An 8,372-nucleotide genomic window follows, 5' to 3' on the forward strand; every position below is an offset into this window, starting at 1 on the left:
TTAATTCCGGCTCTCGGATAATGGTGTAGCGATAAAATATATGATAGATTAATTAAACATGATTTAATTCTTAGTTATAGCGTATTGCAGGTATTTTAGGTAAGATCATCTTCAGAGCTTATTTATTCTTGTACAATTCCTATTATCATTTTGTTTTTTCTGTTCAGATTCCTTTTACAATTTTTTTTTAAAAAAACTGACAATAATTTATTCTTTTACATCAACACAATAGTTTTGTAATATTCATTTTTTTTAAAAAAAAATATATACAACGTATAGATTTTTCATTTTTTAATCTTTAGTTTTTACCGGTAACAAATTTTTAATTTTTAATTTTATATTACTTTTAGCCCACAGAGTTAGCCTGTGCTAAGCCACAGAAGTATGACATGCCCAACACAATGTGCATGCTTTGTCCAACCTAGCACATTGAAGCGCCTTGCGCAGTCAGACGGGCTAGGTCTTATGTTGTGCCTTGCTCGAATACAACCTGTTAACATGACTCTATTTAACAACAATTGTAGTCTTCACCAACAAAAGTTAACATGGCTAGTCTTCAACAACAAAAGATGAAAAAAAAAACAGTCCAATTATAATTTTTTTCGACAAATTACTGACTCGGGCCGTTGAAGTTTTATATTATCGAAATCGTGTAGATAATTTTGAAAATATCCCAATTGCATACGTGATACCGATTTTGCCCCTATGCAAGTTCACTTTCGCTCATGAATAATAATTTTAATTGACTTTTTTTGAAAAAAAATAATTTAAAAGTTTTCGATAAAAAATTTACTACTCTCAATATTATATCGAATTGATATTTGAGAATGGATATAATAAGAAAAATTAGATAAGCATTTAAAATCTTGTTTCATATCCTAGGTGTTTGTGCAGGTTGTACTAACGGTCGAACTCAGATTTTGATGAATGATAAAGTAAGTTAAGTTAGGTTTGTTATGATCTAACGATGTAACTAAGTGTGCAAGAGAAGTTCAGATAGGTTGACGGGCTGACCGAATATCTGACAAGAAATCCAGCTAGGTCGACGGGCTGACCAGATAGCTGGTACAAAGTCCAGATAGGTCGACGAGCTGACCGGATATCTGGCACGAAATCCAGCTAGGTCAACGGCCCGATCGGATAGCTCGTACGAAGTCCAGACAGGTCGACGGGCTGCTCGGATGTCTAGCAAAGCGGTAAGTTAAGGTAAGTTACTGGAGGAGAGTGACTTGGTGAAGACGCATTCCCCGTTTGAGGGAACAGTAGACGTCGATCCAACTTAGATCTATTTTGAAAATCTAAGTTGAGATCTTGACTAGATTCTGATCTCGAGGAGACAGAATCTAATTACTACTCTACTTGTTATATATTGTGCTAACTTTGTTTTACAGGGTAGTATAATTTTTTATTTGCCTCGGACTAACTTTTTCTTGTAGGAAAAAGGTTTGTTGGAAAAGGTTGTCCGGGCGCCCGGAACTAGTCCGGGCGCTCAGAATGCCCAAGACTTATCTGCTCGCCAACATGGAGCGCGTTGATTGGTTGACCGACGTCACAGTCCAGGCGCCCAGAAGGAATCCAGACGATCGTAATTGCATATATAAGCAGCCTTCCACCAGGAGCACAACTCACAAGCTTCTTTTGCGATTAGTTTCTTGCGCGGTACTCCAAAGATGCTCCTACGACTCCACGACGTGACTCTAACGATCGAGTGACGCAACTCCGACGACTGAGCAACATAACTTCGACAACAGAGTGACATGACTCCAACAACTAAAAGCACAATCTTCCAAATTTCTGAGAAGTTGTTAGTATACTTGTTTATTTTTGCACTTAAATTATAGATCTATTGTATTCCTCTTGTAAAGATTTGCGAATTGTTAGTGGATTAACTAACGAAAGCACTCGACGAGTGCGGGCCTTGGAGTAGGAGTCGACGAAGGCTCCAAACCAAGTAAAAATTGGTTTGTTAGCATTGCTTTAATTTTTCTCTTCCGATGCGCACTTTAATTCTGTATCGATTTTTGACGATTGCTATTCATCCCCTCTAGCGTTCTTCACGATCCAACAAGTGGTATCAGAGCAGGTACCGCTCTGATTTAGTGCAACCACCAATCAGGCAAAGGGGGTGAAAATTTTCTGTTCTCTTGTTTTCAGTTTTTTGACACAATCCAAATTGGTACACTTACCTCTTTGGAAACATTTTCTCGTAGCAAATCAATTTGAATTGGTGCAACACCAATTCAGTCTTAGTATTTTTACTTTTATCCCACACTACTAATCCAAGACCAAAAGTCTTGGGACCATTTATGTTTTTCTTTATTGTGTGCAAGAGCAATGACCCAAAACGAGGGATACAACACTGTCCGCCCCCTCCCTCTTTAACAATGACGACTTCCCGTACTGGAAGAAGCAAATGGAGGTCTATCTGAAGACCGATTTCGACCAGAGGTTCAGCGTCACCAGAGGCTACAAGGCTCTCGTCGACAACTCTGGAAATCCAATGGACCCGGAACAATAGAATCCGAAAATGAAGGAGAAAGCTTAGACCGACTTCAAAGCTCTCAACACACTACAATGCAGGCTAACGAAGGAAGAGCTGAACCGTGTGGGACCACACAAAAATGCAAAAGAACTATGGGACAAGCTCATCGAATTGCACGAGGGAACTAGTGACGCGAAGGTTGTAGGACCGTTAGATTCGATAGAGGGGGGGGGGTGAATATCGATTCGAAAATTTCGAGTAAAAATACGCAGCGGAAAAGTAAATGAACACAGTTGTTTTTACTTCGTTCGGAGCCTGTGACGACTCCTACTCGAAGGCCCGTGGTCCTTGACCACTTTCGTTGGGCAATCACTAGCAATTCGAATATAATTACAAGATGAATACAGGAAAAGCTATTGAAACAAAGTAATACCGACAAGGAAATTAACTAAAAACCGAAGGAGCACTTTGTCGGAGCTTTGTTGGCGTCGCAGCAGAGCAGCAGGACCAGCAGTAGAAGAGTTCTCAGATTGATGATTGATTCTGAAGCTCCTGCCTGGGGCTTCTTTTATATGTTGCTCCGGGCGCCTGGATTCCTTCCGGGCGCCTGGAATGTGACGTAGCTGCTCAAACCGTGATGCTCCACGTGGCGACGACTCGGCTGGATATAATTTGCCTTCCGGGCACCCGGACCACCTTGCTCCAGAAAACTCCCTTTTCCTGCAAAACAAAGTTAGTCCGAGGCAATATATAACCTGCAACATAGATTATTAGCACATTTTATAATAGTATGAATTAGCACAAGTTAGTATGACTTAGATTCCGTCTTTCCGAGACCGGAATCTAGTCACGATCTCGACTTAGATATCCGAAATGGATCTAAGCCGGATCGACGCCTAATGTTCCCTTCCCGGGAACGCGTCCTCGCAGTCACTCCCTTCCAGTGACTTACCTCACTTACCTGCCAGACGTCCGGTCAGCCCGTCGACCCGTCTGGACTTCTCGCCAAGCGTCCGGTCAGCCCGTCGACCCGCTTGGACTTCTCGCCAAGCGTCCGATCAGCCCGTCGACCTGCTTGGACTTCTCGCCAGCTATCCGGTCAGCCCGTCGACCTAGCTGGACTTCGTGCCAGACATCCGGTCAGCTCGTCGACCTGTCTGGGCTTCTCCTGCACACTCGATCAGAGTGTTAGACAATAACAAAACTAACTTAACCTATTTGTCATTCATCAAAACCTGGGTTAAATCGTTAGTGCTAACCGCACCAACAATCTCCCCCTTTTTGATAGAATGACAACCTGGTTAAGTTAGTGAAAGAACGCAAAAAATAGGTACATCGGTTTTAAAGTTAGTTTTAGTGTTTTCAATTTGGTTTATCTAACTTAACCGCCTAACCCTCCCCCTTTGGCATTCATCAAAAAATAAGGGTAAACAATCATAGTGTAGAGTTACTGTAAAAGGTAATCAAAATAAAAAATAGCTAATTTTGAGAAATATCTAAGTTTGGTTCAAAATTCAAAGATAAAAGTATAATTTTTTAACACTAAGTTAAAAATAGTCAAGTTGACTTGGGGGAGACAAGTTGAATTTTGAAAAGTATAATTTTAAAGTTAATCATGTTTAACTTTTCAAGCGTGTAAAATGTTTCAAATCAGGTTTTTCAAATTTACTTTTCAAGTTTAAGTAATATTTACTTAAGGCTAATTTGATAACAGCTAAATTTAGAAAGTCTAATTTTCAAACATAAGTGCATAAGTTCTAAATTTCAAGATCAAGTTTTATATTTTCAAAACAAGTTTCAACTTTGAAACGCTTTTCAAACATAAGTTTTCAAAACCAAAATTCCAAAACTAAGTTTGAAAAATTTATTTTTCCAAAACTGATTTATTTTTCAATACTAAGTTTGTAAACGATTCAATTTAAAACTTAAGTTTTGAAAATGATTTAAGTTTGTAAACTTAAGTTTTGAAAAATCTAACTTCCACAATTTTCAACACTAAGTTTTTGCAAATCAAATTTTAGTTTGCAAATATTAAGAAAAGTGATTTTGAACTTTACTTTTAGTTTTCAAAGGAGTTTGGTAAAACTAATTTTGATAAAGTAAAATAATTTTTAAAATATTTTAAATAAAGGAAAAAATTTAATTAATTCCTCCCCCTGAATCTAACATAAAATTTTGAAAATATTTGCTAAAAATATTCAAAGTAATTTTTTTTTTAAAATGAGGTAGAATTTTCTAGAGAGATTTTAAAGAGAAGATTAAAAAATAACGCTTAAGGAGATAATTAAAAAATAAACCACCCCCTGAATTTGATATTCCTTTAATTTCTTAATCCTCCTTATTTATTAATTTTCTAGGGGATTTAAAAAAAATGAACCTCCCCCTGAATTGGTTACTCCCCTTAATTTAATATCTCCCCTTTAATACTAAGGTTTGGTTGTGTTAAATTTCAAAGCCCTAACACATTTGTCTAATTTAGTAATACATATATTATTATCTCTGTATCCTTGGTATAATTATTTATTTGAATTTGATTAATTAATTATTAATTAATTTTAGATTCAGGTGCTTAACTTTAGTTTAAGGTTAAATAAGATAAGATTTTATTAATTCAATAATAGTTAAACATTATCAATAATTTATTGATTAGTTTTTACTTGATTTAATAATTTAATACTTAGTGAAATAATTTAAATTTCATATTACTTGATAGAGTTGGTCAATAATTTATTTAATTTTTTTTTTAAAGGGATTTCTAAAACAGCATTTAAAAGAAATTTAAAATAATTTTTATAATATGTTTTATGTCAATTAACATATGTTTGATTCAGTTTTGATTTTAGATTTAAATTAATATTAGTGGTTAATTTAAGTTTAAGTTTAATTTTAAGTTTAAGTTAAAATTTTTAATTTTGATTGCAATTTCAATATTAAGTTTTAATTTAAGATTTAATTTTTAGTTAAGTTAAATTAATTTTAAGGTTAAAATGATGTTTAAGATTAAAAATGAGTTTAAAGTCAAAATAATAATTTTTAAAGTGAACATAATCTATAAAAATAATTTATTATTTAAGTTAACAAAATTTCATTATAGTGAAAAAATAAGAAGAAATTTTCAAAATGATAGATAATTTTTAAAATAGTTTTTTTTAAAGAATTTTTAAAATAGTTTTTTAAAGAATTTTTAAAATAATTTTAAAAGAATTTTAAAAATAGTTTTTTTTTTAAAGAATTTTTAACATAGTTTTTTAAAGAATTTTTAAAATAGTTTTTTTAAAGAATTTTTAAAATAGTTTTTAAAGAATTCTTAAAATAGTTTTTAAAGAATTTTTAAAATAGTTTTTAAAGAATTTTAAAAATAGTTTTTAAAGAATTTTTAAAATAGATTTTAAAGAATTTTAAAAAATAATTTTTAAAGAATTTTAAAAATATTTTTTAAAGAATTTTTAAAATAGTTTTTAAAGAATTTTTCAAATAATTTTTAAAGAATTTTAAAAAATAGTTTTTAAAGAATTTTTCAAATAAATTTTAAAGAATTTTAAAAATAGTTTTTAAAGAATTTTAAAAAATAGTTTTTACAGAATTTTTAAAATATTTTTTAAAGAATTTTTCAAATACTTTTTAAAGAAATTTAAAAATAGTTTTTAACAAAAATTTAAAATAGTTTTTAAAGAATTTTTAAAATATTTTTTAAAGAATTTTTAAAATAATTTTTAAAGAGTTTTTAAAATAGTTTTTAAAGAATTTTTAAAATAGTTTTTAAAGAATTTTTAAAAAATAGTTTTTATAGAATTTTAAAAATAGTTTTTAAAGAATTTTAAAAAATAGTTTTTATTTAAAGAATTTTAAAAACTAATTTTTAAAGAATTTTAAAAATAATTTTTAAATAATTTTAAAATAATTTTTAAAGAATTTTTAAGATAGTTTTTAAAGAATATTTAAAATAATTTCTAAATAAATTTAAAAATAGTTTTTAAAGAATTTTTAAAATAGCTTTTAATGAATTTTTAAAATAATTTTTAAAGAATTTTAAAAATAATTTTTAAAATAGTTTTTAAAGAATTTTTAAAATAGTTTTTAAAGAATTTTAAAAAATAGTTTTTAAATAATTTTTAAAATAATTTTTAAAGAATTTTAAGATAGTTTTTAAAGAATTTTTAAAATAATTTTTAAAGAATTTTAAGATAGTTTTTAAAGAATTTTTAAAATAATTTTTTAAAGAATTTTGAAAATAGCTTTTAAAAGAATTTTTAAAAGTTTAAAATAATTTTTTAAAATGATTTTTTAAAAGTTTTTTTTTAAATAATTTTTTTTAAAAGAATATTTAAAATAAGTTTTAAAAGTTTTTAATAGAATTTTTAAAAGAATTGTTTTAAAATGATTTTGTAAAAGGTTTTTTTTTTTAAATAAATTTTTTTTAAAGAATTTTTAGGTTAAAATAATTTTTAGGTTAAAATAAATTTTTAAGTTAAAATTATAAATTCTTAGGTTAAAATAAATTTTTAAGTTAAAATAAATTTTTAAGTTAAAAAAAATAAGTTTAATTTTAAAATAAATTTTTAAAAAAAATAAGTTTAATTTTTAAAATAAATTTTTAAGTTAAAAAAAATATAATTTTAATTTAATTTTAATTTAATTTAATTTTAATTAATTTTAATTTAATTTGAAATTCAAAATTTAATTTTAATTTTAATTAATTTTAATTTAATTTGAAATTTAGTTTTAATTTGAAATTCAAATTTTAATTTTAATTAATTTTATTTAATTTTAATTTAATTTGAAATTTGAAATTTAATTTGAATTAATTTTAATTTATTTTGAAAATTAATTTAATCCTTATTCATCTCACCCGATCTAGATTATCAATCAGGGAATCGTATAATTTTGTGAGATGAATTAGATTTTATTACAGAGTTTGGTTTAACTTGTGTTAGATTCAGGTTTAGCTTTGGTCTCAACAAATAGGCATTCTTCGGATAAACTTCTAAGCTTGGTGAGTCACTTGGACGTCATTAGAAGTGACCAACCTTTCGAGGTTTTCCGAATAGTCCTATCCACGGAGCTTAGTACTAAACCTTGGTCTAACTAGTTAGGATCCATTTAAAGGTAGCTTCGGTCGGTTCCACTTGGCCAAATGCACCAGATTGAAAGTTTAAGTTTTAAATTAAATTAACTTAAATTAAATTAATCAAATAAAGAAAATAATAATAAAAAAAGGTGTCAGAAACCAGGGGCACCCACCCCTAGTATTTGAATCTGGGCGTCTGGAACATGCTCTGGGTGCCTCGCCCCGCCACATTGCTCCAGGAGCCCAGACCCTGTCCGAGCGCTTGGATTGCCTTATAAAGGGGCGGCAGGGGTGCCCCCAAAGACTTGCAAGCCCACCTTTCTCTTTTGCAAAGGTCTTCATCAACCTTTAACGCTAAAGGAATAAAACTTTAAATTTTCTCTTTCTCTTCCGGTTATTATGCCGCTGTGAAACAACTGAGGTCGTCAATTCTATTCATTAACGACGCCTCGATAAATTTTCTTTCCTCTCCTAAGTTTTTAAATTATTTTATTTTAGTATTTTATGCTTAGTTTAGTTTTCTTTGATAAATTAGGAAACATATTAAACTTGATGTTGTGTCTTCTACTGCTAGTACTGACCCTAGGTTTCCTACTGAGGAACTTAGGATTAGGTTTGCTACTACTATCTACATGCCCATATGGACTAGGTGTTTAGATAGACAGTTTTTTATGCGTCCATACATTCCTACTATAGAGGTCATTAACTACTACAACTTGCAGCGTCTTGTTTACTGTACCAGCTCAGTTAACATAGGTTTATGTGCTGAACAATACAACAACCTAGTTAGAATAAATAACCTTACATACACCACTAGGGTAG

This window comes from Zingiber officinale, chromosome 7B (genome assembly GCF_018446385.1).
Source record: "Zingiber officinale cultivar Zhangliang chromosome 7B, Zo_v1.1, whole genome shotgun sequence".
Lineage (NCBI taxonomy): Eukaryota > Viridiplantae > Streptophyta > Magnoliopsida > Zingiberales > Zingiberaceae > Zingiber > Zingiber officinale.